The sequence below is a fragment of the Polypterus senegalus genome, chromosome 3, assembly GCF_016835505.1.
Source record: "Polypterus senegalus isolate Bchr_013 chromosome 3, ASM1683550v1, whole genome shotgun sequence".
NCBI lineage: Eukaryota > Metazoa > Chordata > Cladistia > Polypteriformes > Polypteridae > Polypterus > Polypterus senegalus.
Window position 1 is genome coordinate 216,981,809 of NC_053156.1, and position 17,725 is coordinate 216,999,533.

The following is a 17,725-nucleotide window of genomic DNA, read 5'->3' on the forward strand; positions in this document are numbered from 1 at the left end:
TTACATTTCCCTAACCCAGTGGAAGAAAACCAACTCTAAAGCACCAGTTGTAAAAGAGCTGATTACTGCTCTTTAGTCCCATGCACATTTACTTCTGTAACTGTTCTTCTTTTGCTTAACATGTACTGACTTTTCAAAATTATGACCTCTCTTGAACCTCAGTCAAGTCTTCTTGATAGTCTAATTTGTATAAAACGCAAAAACATTTATTGAATTGGATGAGCATCTTTTAAACCTAGTAGACCTTTTTTCCACAAACAGCACATCTACACTCCATATCTAGACATTTTTCCAATGTATGCAAGAATAGTAAAGGAAATCTTACCTTTACATTATTTATATTAAATGTAAATGATACATATTTGCCTTCGTAATCCAAAATGGTGGATACAGCATCAATTATTGTGTTGCAAATTCTTCCAGTTGTTGCATCATTCCTTACACTTGCTCTAGGTTCTCTTTAATCTAAATACACTTGAAACTTTATTTTGTGCAAAAAGCTGAGTACTGCTCAAAGCAAAAAACTGACTTGAAAAGCTCTGTTAAAAAGTGCCCACATTAGTCAATGAAAGCCATATTAAAACTACAGTTAAGATGCTTACATAATAACTTCAGCTTAAATTGCATTAAACAGTGACCATATTGTCAATACAGCCCTGTACAGCCCAGTGGCCAGACAGCCTATAATATTTCAAAAGAAGTTCCAGGATTTTTAAAGGAAAAAGTAAAGGAATGGCCTTTACTTAGTTCTTCTATTTCCAGGTACAAGTGGAAAAACCAGCATAGTGCACTGTATATGAGAAATACAAATTAATTGTGCAAGTTACACATTTTCTAAACTCTACAGCATTTCTCGCTGTTGTTTATTGTACAAAACAAGTTCAGCTCCTACAACTACATTATACTGGGCAAAATTCATAATGAATTGTTAAAGTAATTCAAAAAAAGCTCTATAACTGTTCTTTCACTTTCCAACACACAGAACTAGTTATGTGCATATTAAAAAGTGGAATAAAAGGATACTGCGTAGCCAAAAATAAATAAGACTAAACACTATTTTCATTTTAGTTGCTAAAGAAAGTGTTTAATTACACTGCATTTACATATATACGTAATCATTTTTTTGCTGCTTATCATACGCTAACTCAGTGTAGTGTAAAATTCTAACTGTAAGGAAAAAGTATACTTCCTGTAATAAATATGTTTAAAAAATTGGGAACTGCTGCAGTTCAGTGCCACACGATCTAAAAAATGAAAGCAAACATTCGAGTAGGCAAGCAAATCTCAATGCACGCCTCTCACATTTTGGCACATCAAAAATGTAGGTCGTACTCGGGAGCCGGAAATGCCAACTTTGGACTTAGAGCGCGCGTGCGTGGACGCGTCTGCGTGCGCGTCCCCGCGTTGTTTGTGTTTGTTGTTTGTGCGGAGGATGAAAATGGCGGACGAACGAAAATCATTGTAGAAGTATTTTTGAAAATATTAGATTTGTTTTGCATTAGTAATTTTCTGGGTTGACTTTTCTTTAGTGCGTGAGGAGTGTTAGAACGAGCACGCCTCTTGACAGCGAAGCATATGTTGCAAGCGGATTGTCATTTTTCTTATACATGCTTGTGGAGCGACACTCGGGAGACGAACTGTCATCTCTACAGAAGTGAAGTTGTATTGGTAACACCTCCGACAAAAGCCTGGCTCTGACGGAGGGCATCTGGTGAGTGAATTTTCATGTGCATTATGCAGCGAAAAACTGTCACTTACTGATCGGATGAAAATGCGCAAATGACTGCGGAGAAATCGTAGGGGGAGGGATCTCTTAAGAGCTGGTGGTAATCAGAAAGCCTAAACTGCTATGTGGAACTGCTGGATTTGCTGTTAGTTTTCAATTTAGCATGCACTGCAGTCGCATCTATTCTGTTTTCACGCGGCAGGTGTGTTGAACTTGTGTCTTAAATGTTTTTCCCCCTCAAGAAGAACCCGCGAAGCATCGAAGGCTTTCTAAGGCACATTGTATTGCTTGTCAGACATTTCAACATGGCACGATGCTGCAAGTTTAGCAAGTAGACATCATTCACGGCAGAAAATCGTATGACGATAAAAATTTCTGCAGCTACGTTCAAGATATGAACACGTGTGGGGCTGAGCAAAAGGGTGAGTGAGCCATCTCTGTGCGTGCTTTGGAAACTGAAAGGGAGAAATGTACTTGAAGCACGTTTGCGACTAGACGTGGTCCCAATATGCTTGTTATGTTGGCAGTTTCGATTGCAACTTGTTTGTTTCACCTGTTTTACTGAAACAGTGACTGTGCAGGAAGCGTTAAGGCTGCTGCGCATCACCATTCATTTGTGACTTTCAAAATTCATATTTATATACGAATGTCACTTTTCAGCGAGAGGCATTACGATTTTGTAATTTCCTTTTAATTAAAACGAACTGAAATTAATTTGGCGTGATCTGGATATTCGACTGTTATTAATTCACCGCTGGGAATTTTATTCCAGTACATTCCAGGCATTTTAGTAAGGCTTGTCGTTTCCTCAACGTATTTCGTATAGGCTTGAAATTGTATTCATCTGCAGTGCACTAAATAAGGATGCATTTCGGGGCTTGTTTCGAAGTACTGTATTGCCTTTCCTCACTCCATCGGTGCTCTAATTTTAGAGGAAAGAAATCACCATGTGACAAAAAATGCCAGGTTTTAAAATACATGAAGTTTCTCTTAGGCTGCGTAAAGTAAATTCAGAACGAAAAGCAAAACGCTTACAAAATATTGACGCAGTGAGCCCCGGGTGAAAACGCTCAGTCAGCTCAAACATTCGGGGGAAAAAAAAGCGTGCACTCTTCGCAGCTTTTAGAGAGGGCGTAACTTCACTTGATTTGCAGCGAAGTAACCCGACTGGCTTCCAGATCTGAGGCCAGCCTGCCTGCAGCGCGCGATCAGATGACAAAGCAACGACGTGGGGCGTGGCTACGAAGGGGTGGAGTGGGGCTGGCTGTAGATAGGTGGAGATGACGAGCGCGCGCTTGTGATTGACATGCAGTCTAGCGCCATGCAAACTGTAGTAACTTATCCGACGGGTTACGTAAGCATGTGTCCAGTGTCTGCAACGAAGGATTTCCAGTAGGAAAGTGGGCGTTGCCCAAAGACCGAGATTGAGGATCGTGGTGGTGAAGTGCGCTTTGAATTGGAGGTGCTCGTACATGTGACCCCTTGGGCATTCCCCTGCGTTCGTTTACTGGAGGGGGAGGGCCATATAACGTGTTCTAATTTGTTTTTATTATGAATGAAAAATAATTGATCCAGTAGGTCGTGTGAATCTGGCCGGTTAAAGAGTAATCGCTTACGCGTGGAAATGTTTGCCTATAGTCACTGGTTGCAGAAATTATCTGATGATTCTGCACTAATGGAGTGTATTGGCAAAGGGAATGAGACTGAGTATAGGACACAGGTGGAGGACTTTGTTTCTTGTTTCAAAAAGAAATATTTGAAACTTAACATCAGCAAAACCAACTGGATATTGACTTTCGCCATACCAAAGAACTTTTATGCCCGGTTACTCAGGGAGTGAATATTAAGGTGGTGTATTGCCATGAGTGCTCCGGGGGTCTATGTCAGTGACTGGTTGGACTGGTTTTGCAGCAAAGAGGATCTATGTAAATAAAGACAGAGCAGGTTCTTTTTCCATAGGAGAGTGCACCCCTTTTGAGGGTAGCGACATCCTGTACATATTCTGCAATGCTGTGATTGTGATTGCGGTTTTCTGTGCTGCATGGTATTGCGCTGGGGACATCACTTCAAAAGAGGCCTACCGAATCAAGAAGCTAATAAAAAAGTCAGGCTCACTTATGGAACACATTTTCAACCCCTTGGAGGCAGTGTTGAAGGGTAGAATGAAAACAAAACTGAAAGCTATTACAAACAATGCTGAACATTTTCTCTGTGACACAATACCAGTAAGTACTTTCAGACAACGAATAACTTGACAGAGGCGCGTCAAAGAACACATCTAGGGCTCCTTAATACCAACGCCAGTACGGTTGTATAAAATGGAAGATTATACATGCCAAATTTCAATGCATACCAACGTGTTAACCAGACTGCAGTGCAGTGCATATGAACATGTACTTAATTCTGGCACTGTGCAATAGTGCAATAATTAACAACTTATATTTAATGATCAGTTATCTTTCAGTACAGCCACAATTTTTGTGTTAGTTTAAAATGCAATACAAAGGCATTTTGTTTATTAATTTATGTCTGTGGATTGTGCCATAACCAAAAGCAAACATATTGCGTTTCGCTTGGGGCTGCTCCTAGCTTATTGAATCTAAATTCATGACCACAAGTTGATCATGCCAAAAGTAAATGCAATCCAGTGATCAATCATTGGCAAGGGGTGTCAACAGATGTGATGACTGGAATTTTACTCCCAAACGTTTCTGTGTTTGGGTGGTAAGCGTAAGTTTCATCAATGTGGAATAATTATCCAGAATGGTGAGAAGTATGTTTTAAGTCTCACTGGAAAACCGATATGTGTTATGCTTGTTTTATTTCATATTGTTCCATTCTTCATCTGATTGTCCTGACCAGTATGTCAAATAGTATAGCAATAACCAGTACTGTACAGTAATCCTCTTTTGTAGGTATTTACAAACCATATTTGGGGCAATATTGGTGTACAGGCACCCTGGTTTTTCATCTACATAATTTGTATGCTGCAGCTGTTCGGGATATTAGCTGTTGAATGTGTTCTAAGGATGTTATCATAGCAGTTTGAATTTCTTCTCCTGTTACTGCTTCTTTTACACTGGCCCTTTCCAGCAACTAGTCAAACACAGAAGAGAATGATACTATCATTTACATAGCCAACTTCCACCTATTCAATGAGATTGCAGATTCCTAGCCTTATCAATTCCTCATTAGTTGTTTTTAGGGCTGGATGAACACCGTTGTGACTGGAATACTTCTTCCACATCTGTTGATGCCACTTGCCCCATCTTTTGATGGTGATTGATCATTTAATTACATTCAGGTTTGGCATGATTAATGCATGCTCTTGAATCAAAGTGCAATACACTAAAAGCAACCAGCAAGAAAACTGCAGTATGTTTAGTTTGCTTTTAGCTAAGGCATGCATTCTACAGACTTTAATTAAAATGCAATATGCTTTTGTATTGCATTTTAAACTAACCCGAAAATCTCATGGTGTAGTGAAAAGCAAGCAACATTTGGCTGATGTTTTTAATTAGAACAATTCATTTTTACACCAGGAACAAAAAATGTTCTGTCTGTCTATCTATCTAATGTTGCTGTTTACTAAACTTTTAAATAAAATTTAGAAATAAGCACTCCTATAATGATGCAGTTCCTTGTTCCAGTAAATTTTTTTAGTCAGAACATGTATTATGGTTAGCTTAATTTTGTTGCTTCTTGAGTGTGATTTATTTATTTAATTATTTTGATTTTCCATCAATCCACTGTTAGCATAGTGTGACTCAAGTTGTGTTTCTCTGACTGAGTGAGGTAAAGTGATACAGTTTAATTTTCAGCACTCATAAACATCAACCTACCTTTTAATTATTGAGCTTATTTTATAAGTTGTAGAAACTAAGACTAGTTATTTGTGTATGAATTATGGGCTGAAATAAATTGAACGATTTTATGTACTTTTCTTTAATGTAACAAAAGAGTTCTACCTATTTTAAAGAGAGCAGAGTTCCCTTTGCTGGCTTACTTCTGCATTCTTGTAAAGCTCACTTCCTTTTGCATCAACATTGCTGAAATATTACAAGAAAGGTGAATACTGTTTAACAATCCACCCTAGGCTCTTTTCCAAACTACTGGTGTATCATCCAGAACTTGTTGCTTCCTTGTTTAAAATGCTGTCAGTATAGTCTTTAGGTCAAAGCCACCATATAAAGTGGGTTAAGAAAAGGATAGATGTATAGAAACTGAGTTTGAGTTTGTCTGGAGTTTTAACACAGTCATCAAAAACGTAGTTACTATACACACTATTGAGAGAGAGAAAAAAAAAAACAAAAAACGCACAAATGAGCTAAATGTGAATTGTCCTAACGTGATCTTGATAAAACCGTGATCACAGAAGTAACAAGTGTGAACGTTAATATTTTGGGTAATGCTTAACTCACAGCGCTGTTTTATTTTAAATGCAGAGATAGGCAAACAAATAACATGATTAGGCAAGAGGTTTTCATCACTAGCACAGATCTGAAAACATTTGAGGGCATCCGTATTTGATTTTTGGGTAGATTTATGAAGCTGGAAATTGGAGGTGTGATGATGAATGTTGTTAGTGCATATGCACTGCAAGTTGGGTGTGCAATGGGTGAGAAAGAAGATTTTTGGAGTGAGTTAGATGAAGTGATGAACAGTGTACCCAAGGGACAGAAAGTGGTGATTGGAGTGGATTTCAATGGGCATATTGGTGAAGGGAACAGTGGAGCGAGGAGGTGATGAGTAGGTATGGTGTCAAGGAGAGGAATGAAGAAGGTCAGAGGATAGTGGATTTTGCCAAAAGGATGGACATGGCTGTGGTGAATATGTATTTTAAGAAGAGGGAGGAACATAGGGTTACGTACAATAGTGGAGGAAGATGCACACAGGTAGATTACATCCTATGCAGAACAGTTGATCTGAAGGAGATTGAAGACTGCAAAGTGGTGGCAGGGGAAAGTGTAGTTAAGCAGCATAGGATGGTGGTCTGTAGGATGACATTGGAGATCAAGAAGAGGAAGAGAGTGAGGGCAGAGCCAAGGATCAAATGGTTGAAGTTGAAAAAGGAAGACTGCAAGGTTGAGTTTGGGGAGGAGGTGAGGCAGGCACTGGGTGGCAGAGAAGAGTTACCAGACAGCTGGGAAACTACAGCAGATGTAGTAAGGGTGACAGCAAGAAGGGTGCTTGGCGTGACATCTGGAAAGAGGAAGGAGGAAAAGGAACCCTGGTGGTAGAATGAGGAAATGCAGGAGAGTATACAGAGGAAGAAAATGGCAAAGAAGTGTGATAGTCAGAGAGATGCAGAAAGTACACAAGAGTACAAGGAGATAAGGCGCAAGGTGAAGAGAAAGGTGGTGAAGGCTAAAGAAAAGGCGTATGATGAGTTGTATGACAGGTTGGACACTAAGGAGGTAGTAAAGGACCTGTACCGATTGGCTAGACAGAGGGACCGAGCTGGGAAAGATGTGCAGCAGGTTAGGGTGATAAAGGATAAGGATGGAAACATACTCACAAGCGAGGAGAGTGTGTTGAGCAGATGGAAAGAGTACTTTGAGAGGCTGATGAATGAAGAGAACGAGAGAGAGAAGAGGTTGGATGATGTGGAGATAGTGAATCAGGAAGAGCAACGGATTAGCAAGGAGGAAGTAAGGACAGTTATGAAGAGGATGAAAAATGGAAAGGCCGTTGGTCCAGATGACATACCTATGGAAGCATGGAGGTGTTTAGGAGAGATGGCAGTGACGTTTTTAACCAGATTGTTTAATGGAATCTTGGAAAGTGAGAGGATACCTGAGGAGTGAAGAAGAAGTGTACTGGTTCCGATATTTAAAAATAAGGGGAATGTGCAGGACTGCAGTTAACTACAGGGGAATAAAATTGATGAGCCACAGCATGAAGTTATGGGAAAGAGCAGTGGAAGCTAGGTTAAGAAGTGAGGTAATGATTAGTGAGCAGCAGTTTGGTTTCATGCCAAGAAAGAGCACCGCAGACGCAATGTTTGCTCCGAGGAGGTTGATGGAGAAGTTTAGAGAAGGCCAGAAGGAGTTGCATTGCATCTTTGTGGACCTGGAGAAAGCATATGACAGGGTGCCTCAAGAGGAGCTGTGGTATTGTATGAGTAATTCGGGAGTGGCAGAGAAGTACGTAACAGTTGTACAGGATATGTACGAGGAAAGTGTTACAGTGGTGAGGTCTGCGGTAGGAGGGACAGATGTAATCCCACCTCTAACTTGAATGCATCAGGGATCCGCTCTGAGCCCTTTCTTATTTGCAATGGTGATGGACAGGTTGACAGATGAGATTAGACAGGAGTCCCCGTGGACTATGATGTTTGCTGATGACATTGTGATCTGTATCAATAATAGGGAGCAGGTTGACGAGAACCTGGAGAGGTGGAGATATGCTCTAGAGAGGAGAGGAATGAAGGTCAGTAGGAACAAGATAGAATACATGTGTGTAAATGTGAGGGAGGTCAGTGGAATGGTGAGGATGCAGGGAGTAGAGTTGGCGAAGGTGGATGAGTTTAAATACTTGGGATTAACAGTACAGAGTAATGGGGATTGTGGAAGAGAGGTGAAAAAGAGAGTGCAGACCGGGTGGAATGGGTGGAGAAGAGTGTCAGGAGTAATTTTTGACAGACGGTTATCAGCAAGAGTGAAAGGGAAGGTCTACAGGACAGTAGTGAGACCAGCTATGTTATATGGGTGGGAGACGGTGGCACTGACCAGATAGCAGGAGACAGAGCTGGAGGTGGCAGAGTTAAAGATGCTAAGATTTACATTGGGTGTGACGAGGATGAACAGGATTAGAAATGAGTACATTATAGGGTCAGCTCAAGTTGAACGGTTGGGAGACAAAGTCAGAGAGGCGAGATTGCATTGGTTTGGACATGTGCAGAGGAGGGTTGCTGGGTATATTGGGAGAAGGATGCTTAGGATAGAGCTGCCAGGGAAGAGGAAAAGAGGAAGGCCTAAGCGAAGGTTTGTGGATGTGGTGAGAGAGGACATGGGATGGGTGTAATAGAACAAGATGCAAAGGACAGAAAGATATGGAAGAAGATGATCTGCTGTGGTGACCCCTAACTGGAGAAGCCGAAAGAAGAAGGAAGACTTTTTTTAGAGACAATGGGTTATACTGGTTGACTCTTTCATGCCCTCCCCTGTAAAGTGGCCAAAACACACTTTTTCCATTTTCAGCTTTAATAGGAACATTGGTTCGGGTAATTGTACAGTTATTTGTACTATTTCATATTCATTTATTTTGCTTCCCATGCTCGTGTCTAGTGAGAAAAATGTGCAGACTAAGATTGCTTGCTATTTGATGCTAAATGCAAAGAATTGCTGTTATCATAGATATACCATGATAAGACCAGAGTGAGGTCATATGTTGTGTATTTAATTTCATATGGTAACTTTGTAGAACTTTTTTTATGGTTGTCTTTGATATTAAAATCTGATAAGTATGCTTGCTGACTTCATGCAACATTTTTAATCTGTTTTCCTTTTTGTTTTTGAGATTTTATTGTACATTTTGGTTAATATATTTCATGTTACATTGTAATTTTGTTTGCTTTGTAAAGCTCAGCTTATTGTGTCCTTGTGATTGTGCTTGAAATTCAGTAGATATGCAGGAGACGTGTTTCCTGAGGTACCTTGATTTTCACAAATTTTGAAGAACTATGTTAGAGCCCTGAGTAAGCATTTTACAGAGAGTTTTGCACTCATTAAAAAGTATCTCTGCAATGAATTTGGCTTTGTGATTCAGACAGACAACCTTTAAATACATTGTTCCTTACTATTTAAAGTGAATTGATTAAATGAGATAAATTGATAGTAAGTGATTTAATGGAAAGGCCTAATTGCAGACAGAGATTTGCAAGCCTTTGTATTGATTGAAATTATATTTAAATTTTAAAAGATAACCACATCTACTAATGAAAAATGATTTTACCCTATACTTTTAATAGTATGCACCACCACAAGTAACAGGTACATAGTAAACAACAATTTGGGAGAACAAGATTTATAACAATATAATTTAAAATCCAAAAATATTGGCAAAAGATTGTTAAAATGTGGAAATTACCTGCAGGTATACTGGAATCAATAAATTGCAGTCAATTAATAATACATGATCGAATGTAGCTAAAAAGAACCAAACTTTGTATTTAGTCTGGAAAATAATTATATAAGGGAATAGCATATTTAAATTTAAGAGATGTATGATCTGAATATTAGGAACTGATAACCTAATGGTTATGTTTAGAAAGAGTGTTCCATGGAACAGGATCCACAGATGTACATTAGTTTTTCCAAGAATCAAGCAGTTGGAGCTATGGATATTTGAAGATTTCTGCCATGTTGACTGACGGGATTGAATCAGAAGATCTAAAAATCAATTATCAGTTGTTAATATTTGCTTTATATTCTAAAAAAATTAAAAATGATCGCACATAGTGTTGAGTAAAAGATATTGCAACAGGAAGAGTAGTGTGAGAAGCAACTGGTATGCTTTTTGTCTACAAATTGACATGCCTCATTTTCCTATTTAATACTGATGGGGATCCATTCCTGTTAATAAGCAAACATACATTGTACATAAGTAACTGAATGCTTTTGCTGCCATTGGACAGAGTGTGTTTATGTAGTTTTTTTAGAAAACTGAAATAACTGGAGCACCGGTAGTTTTCAGATTATTGTATTTTTCTTACAACATATTGTAACATTTAAAGCGATTATAGGTGATAATTGTTTGGAAGAGACTGAGGCAGTAATTTGCATTTGTGTAGTGATATACAATATGTGTGAGTATGTTTAAGTGATTTAGTACATACACATTTCAGTATAGCTGTATTCAAATCGTATATTTTTTTTAATAAAGGGTATCCCTTTCTTAATCGTATACCATGTTTTGTTGATCCTTCCTTTTTCATAAAGAAAACCAACTGTTCATTCTTCACCTCCTTTTACCGTCTCCACAGTTGTGCTGCCAGATGTGTGTCACTTTGGCGGCAAGTAATGATTGTAGCTTCCTGATATGCTAAACTACATACAAAACATTCTTCCGGTTGACAGATTTCTACTGTTGTCTCCTTTCTACCTGTTTATCACACAACACTTCTATTACCTCTGTTAAGTATATAATAAAACTTAGTTGGATTCAAAACTGTTATTATGTTTAGCTTCAATCTGGTAAGATAAGATGAAGGGATGAATAAATGATCCAAGGCAGAGCAAGATTCATTTAGGTTTCTTGAACTGAAGTAAAGCTTATATTTTGTTTTTGTTTAGTTATCGGAAATTAGAAGCCATCCATCCACATATGTCCATTAGTCCAGCTGTGATTTTATTCATAACTGATTTTCAGGAATGATTTTCAAACACATCAGGAGTGACCCAGGAGTGATTTTCATTCAGAACTGGGGTCATTATAATAAAAGTGGGTGGTGAAGTTTTGCTGGTGATTCAAATATCCTGCTGGCAGCAGTAGGAGAAGGGTAGAAAACAGTCCTAGATAGGGTTCCAGTCCACTAAGTTTAATTTAATCATCGATTCCTTTCTGTGGCATTATCTTAGCCACTTTCATTACTTGCACCAAATGTTGAATTGCTGAATATGATATACGCTCTAGTGGACCACCATTTCCTTTATATAATGGAATGAACACCCTTCTTTTCCAGTGTTCAAGAATCCTTCCTCCTTCTACAATCATGTTGCACAGGTCTGTCAATTTTTCAAATCCAAGACCTTTCTCTACCTTCAAAATTTACAATACCATTCCAGTTTGCACCACTGCTTAACCTAGCTTCATCTTTTAAGTACTTTTTGCAACTTTGATTTTTAAAAACTTACAGCTCTGCCGTTCTATTTTTTCACCATTTAACTTCGTTATTCATTTTTTTCCTGCCTACTTCTCCATTTAATTGTTCAAGTATCCTTAATTCTGTTAGTCAGTCATGATGCTCCCTTCAGCATTTTATTAAGCTATTCACACCTACTAAACCGGTCTTTGTTTTCCAACATGTTTCTTTCTTTGCTTTATTCAGCAGCTTATTTGCACACTCTCATCTCTTAGCTTCTTATACCCCAGCTTCTTTTCTTAGCATTTCACATGATTTTCTTTTAGATCACCCTGTCATGTTCTGCCTTTGTTTTCAATCTCTCTCTCTTATAGCACCCCCTGTTTTCTAGTTGTGTTCATATATAATCTGTGGAGCACCTATTGCAATAGCACATGTCTGTTTGTTTGTCTATCACTCGATATGAAACAACGTGGCCGCTTGTGGTCCACTTTTGTTGAAATGTGGCACACTTTTACCCTTCAAGGAGATTTGTCAAGACCGTTCAATTTATATTTAGATATCTTGAACACATCATGCTGTACATGGTTTTAAAATTTTAAAATCTTTCATTGAAAAGTGTTTTTGAATTTGTGATCTTGTCTGTCTTAAATTGGAGAACTGTACCATGTGACTTAAGCTAGTTTACTGTTTCAATACTTTGATAGCAGTTACACTAACTTGCATATTTTCATCTTTTTTACCTCTGTTAGCCACTGCTGATGGCAAAGAGAACCACAATACAAGTTAACTAAACACAGGCAAACAGTGTGAATTGGTAGGAAGTCACTGTACCTGGGTGCTTGCACGCATGTGCGGGACAGTGATCCTTCTTTGGCAAGCTGAGTTGGGGTGCATAGGGAAACCTATACATCAGTAAGTTGTTTCTACTTTATCAAGTCTCCCAGAGGCTTAAGCACAAAACAGTAGAGAAGTATTGCATCAGCACCTCAGTCCATCTAGATCATTTAAGTTAGATGATTTTCCTGACCGTAACAGTCTGAAATTCAGGCACAGAAAACAAAAGGTTATCTGGACACGAATGAAGTACCCTGTGGCATGTAAGCCATTGTTCACAGAGCAAATAAACATTTACTCAGTGTTTACCTTACACTAAACTAACCTCATAGGTCCATTATCTGCAGTTTATAATGACTGACTATAATCTACTATGGTGACCAGATGTTTTCATGTCAGGGACAGTCCTGATTTCAGGCTATGTGTCCCAATAAATAACTGAAGAATATCAATGTCCCGGCTGCCCATCTAATAAAACGATCGCTTTGCCAAAACAAGCATCTTCACAATATATTTAGGACTGCACATATGAACACCAAAAGTATCCTGATTTGGGACTTTGAAAATCTGGCCACCCTTTATTTTTCTATCAAAGTACCACCACATTTTTCTGATATTTGAAATTGTCGCTCACTGTAGTAAAGTTTGCCTTTAACTTCTGTTATTCCCTGTTATTTGTCATAATTGAATAGCTCTCCCAGTCCTATTTCATGCATAACATTTTCAAACTTGTTTCTAAATTGCCATCATTACTTCAGCTTTCCAACACCAGGTTTTCTTGTATCTATCTCTGTGTCTATTTTGTCAAAATGGTATCTATCTCTGTGTCTATTTTGTCAAAATGCAAACTTGTTTGGTTGTTTTCAGCCAGACATTCTTCATTGCTTCCTACTTGCCATTCACACCTGATGATTCTGAAACCTCTGCTTCCAGTATTTTAATATACTTACTTCTCACACTTTTCTCATTTTTTCTTGAAGATTTTAGCCTAACTTTTCTTTATCACTCTTAGCTATGAGGTCCCCTACAACCAAGTGATGCAGTGATACACAACTTTCAGGGTTCACCCTAACATTTTTCACCATGTAATGATCAGCTGTCCTCACCAAAAAGTAGTCTGTTGTGCTGTTACAGATTTATATGTCATCGACTTATTTTGATTCTTCTTAAATATAGTTTTGCCCACAAACACTTCCATTGCATCACCAAACAATAGAATCTTGTCATCCTCAGTATTTCTGGTACTAAAGCTAAGGTGCCAATGGGTTCCCTCATAACCATCTGCCTCTAATTTGCCTATTCAAGTAACCAACCATGGGCAGTCGCCATCCACTGAGGTGCCCCCATTAATTTGTCCTGAGGCTTGTTTCTCTTTAATGCTTCTGCAAAACAGTAGGGCAAATGCTTATTTATCAGATAAGAATTCTCTTAACACCTACATCTTGCTTATATGGGATGTTTACTTACACTTTGTCCATGTATTTTTCAGACAAAAGTACACCAACTTCTGAGTTGCCATCGCACCTCTCATGCTAAGAAAAACATGTACATTTCATCTCCTGTAGGCATCTATTCTCCTACACTGTTTTTCTGCATTTCCAACACTTTTTCCAATTTCCATGTCATATTCCTAGTATTCCAAGTAACAATCCTTGTACTGTCTCCTTTACACCTATTACTCAACTACAGCACCTTCTCATCCCTTTCACAGTAAATCAGGTCCAAGACCATCATAATTCAGGCTTCCTTCATTTGACATTTGGCTGGGTTTCCCAACCTTCTGTTCTGTTTCTGTAACATACAGTAGCAAGGCTACTGTGGGCTCTACTCCATACATACCATGTAGCTCACTTTATTGTGTCATCAAGAGAATATTGGAGCAGAACTCAAAGCCTGATGTCCTTCCTGATACCAATCCCCTTTAGTCACTTTTTATTAAACACGAGACGTTATTCTACTTCCATATCGCATGGGTAAGACCTAGAGTGGTAGTTGAATTACATTTTACTTTATTTTAATTTTTCACAACTACATGTTTGTTTTGTTCCTTAAGCATGGAAATTATAATTAAAATTATACTTATTGTTACTCATTTTAGCTTTATAAAAGATTACACAGTGGGGTTGGAAGTGGGACTATGAAATAGAACATAAATTGAGTTATCAGCTGTGCCTACAGCAAGCAGAAGAATAAATACTAATCATTTCTGTTTACCCTGTGGTCTGTGTGTGGATTTCAATGTACTACTGGAGTTATGTGAACACTGAGCTGTAAAAAATGGTGACATCCTTTGAATGAGTTGTAAAACCTAGGTCTTGATTCTCTGTAGTCATAAAAAATCCCTGGGGATCCTTCAAAAAGAGCAGAGTGTATTCCGATGTCCTGGTTAACTTGCTCATTAAGGCCTCTTCCATTCTTGCTGTCTAATCATCCCGTGTGTCTAATTGGTTACTATACTTCTCACCCCTTCACCACCTAATGTTGTGAGCACACTGGCACAAAAATGTCTATCATCAAATCATCTAGGTAGGTTCTACACATTGGTTGTGCTTAAAGTGGCTTCCCACTCTATATATAAAACGCCTTTAAGTAGTGAGAAAAGTACTACTAATCAATAACTAATTACTACTGATCCATTATTAATTGTTGCAGTTTCCATCTACCTTTCAAACAGATGTATGTTCCATTAAGTGGTTACTATATATTAGCTGTGTGTGCATGTGTATGTCTGTGCTGTGTGATGAACTGGGGTTCAGTACAATCTTAGTTTGATTTATCAGTTGATACACACTGCTATGCTGTACTGTAGGGAGAAGTGGGTAATTTGTAATGGCAGCAGACTGTGTTAATTATAAACTGGTGTTTTGGGCAGCATAGAGGTTCAGTGGGGAGAACTATAGTACTACTTCACCAATCGAGCATCCTCATTTAAAATTTCACACCTAGTTGTAGTTTGTGTGGCATTTCTCGTGTTCTTGGGTTTTCTCATAGGTACTCCAGTTTTTGTTCCACTTTCCGAAAGATGTGCACGTCAGGTGAACTGGCAATTGCAGATTGGGCCAATGTGTTTTTGGGTGTGTGCATGAGTGAGGTTTGTTATTGGCTGGTTCCCTAGACAGAGCTGTTTCTCATCCTGTGCCTAGTGCTGGTATTTACCCAATGAAGTACACTATATTACCAAAAGTATTGGGATGCCTGCCTTTACACAAATATGAATTTTAAAGACATCCCAGTCTTAATGCATAGGCTTTAATATGGAGTTGGCCCACTTTTTGCAGCTATAACAGTTTCAACTCTTATGGGAAGGCTTTCCACAAGGTTTAGGAGTGTGTTTATGGGAATTTTTGACCATTCTTCCAGGAGAGCATTTGTGAGGTCAGGCACTAATGTTGGACGAGAAAGCCTGGCTCACGGACTCTGCTCTAATTCATCCCAAAGGTGTTCTATCGGGTTGAGGTCAGGGCTCTGTGCAGGCCAGTCAATTTCCTCCACACCAAACTCGCTCATCCATTTCTTTATAGACCTTGCTTTGTGCACTGGTGTGAAGTCATGTTGGAACAGGAAGGGGCCAATCCCAAACTGTTCCCACAAAGTTGGGAGCATGAAATTGTCCAAAATGGCTTTTATGCTGAAGCATTAAGAGTTCCTTTCACTGGAAGTAAGGGGCCTAGCCCAACCCCTGAAAAACAACACCACACCATAATGACCCCTCCACCAAACTTTACACTTGGCACAATGCAGTCAGGCAAGCATCATTCTTCTGGCAGCCGCCAGACTTGTCCAATAGATTGCCAGGCAGAGAAGCGTGATTCATCACTCCAGATGACACGTCTCCACTGCCCTAGAGTCTAGTGGCGGTGTGCTTTACACCACTGCATCCAACACTTTGCATTGCACTTGGTGATGTAAGGCTTGGACGCAGCTGCTCCATGAAGCTGTGTACACACTGTTCATGAGCTTTTGGAGGTCTGTAGCTATTGACTCTGCAGAAAGTTGGCGACTTCTGCACACTGTGCACCTCAGCATGCGCTGTCCCTGCTCTGTGATTTTTTTCATGGCCTACCACTTTGTGGCTGAGTTGCTGTTCCCAATTGCTTCCACTTAGTTATAATCCACTAACAGTTGACTGTGGAATATTTAGTAACAAGGAAATTTCATGAATGGACTTGCAGTATTGTACAGGTGGCATCCTATCACGGTACCAAAAATGACCCATTCTTTCACAAATGTTTGTAGAAGCAGTCTGCATGCCTGGGTACTTGAGGTTATACACCTGTGGCCATGGAAGTGATTGGAACACCTGAATTCAGTGATTTGGAGGGATGTGCCAATACTTTTGGAAATGTAGTGTGTGTACCTATTTGTCATTTAGGTATACTAGGATTGATAATTATAAATATCAAATTATAATTTAAGGCTTGAATGTCAGTTTGTAATAGATGCTGGCATTCCCACAATGGGAATTTCATCATGGGGTTTAATAAAGAATGATATCATCAAGAACTACCGTGTTGTGTGGACTACAACTATGTCTCACCAAGTGCACATTCTAAATTTATTCTCTGACATTTCTTTCCTGAAACTGAGCAATTATGCTTAAAATCAATATTAAAAGTAAAAATTCAAACATCATTATGTCTGCACTGTGTAATTAGTAATTTCAAGGATTATTCAGGATATGTTCTTTTAAAACAGTTTAAAGCTGTTTTTTCTAAATACATCCTTTTAAAATCTGTTTTGTCAGATAATCACTCTGTTATGCTTTAACATTTTGCAATGTAAGATTTATGTTTGCAACACTAGCAGGTTTAAAAAATACCTCATACAGAATAATATTTAACTTTACTGATATTGATCTGTGGCGGCACGGTAGCGCTACTGCCTCGCAGTTAGGAGACCCGGGTTCGCTTCCCAGGTCCTTCCTGTGTGGAGTTTGCATGTTCTCCCCGTGTCTATGTGGGTTTCCTCCAGGTACTCCGGTTTTCCTCCAACAGTCCAAAGACATGCGGGTTAGGTGCATTGGCGATTCTAAATTGTCCCTAGTGTGTGCTTGGTCTATGTGTATGTGTGCCCTGTTGTAGGCTGGTGTCCTGCCCAGGGTTTGTTTCCTGCCTTGCACCCGGTGTTGGCTGGGATTGGCTTTGGCAGACCCCCGTGACCCTGTAGTTAGGATATAGCGGGTTGGATAATTGATGGATGGATGGGTAATAATAATAATAATACAATTTGTATATTTAGCCACTTTCCCATGCTCAATGCACTTAAGTAAATTCTCGATATTTATATAACATTTGTGCTTTTAATACATTTGTTTACAATGTTTGTCACATTTTGAAGGTTATATTTATGAACATTAG

At 39.0% G+C, this 17,725-nt stretch overlaps 1 protein-coding gene across 3 annotated transcripts in view; it reads left to right on the forward strand.

The window, feature by feature from the left end:
* The first annotated feature begins 1,406 nt into the window (after positions 1-1,406).
* ncoa1 (nuclear receptor coactivator 1) overlaps positions 1,407-17,725 on the forward strand; it is a 153,968-nt gene continuing 137,649 nt past the window's right edge. For 2 of the 3 annotated variants that reach the window (XM_039748462.1, XM_039748464.1), the window contains exon 1: positions 1,407-1,711. The gene's annotated coding sequence lies outside the window, so the exon portion shown is untranslated. Of the gene's footprint in view, positions 1,712-1,957; positions 2,149-17,725 lie in introns of those variants that run through there. The other variant, XM_039748463.1, reaches the window with a different exon arrangement.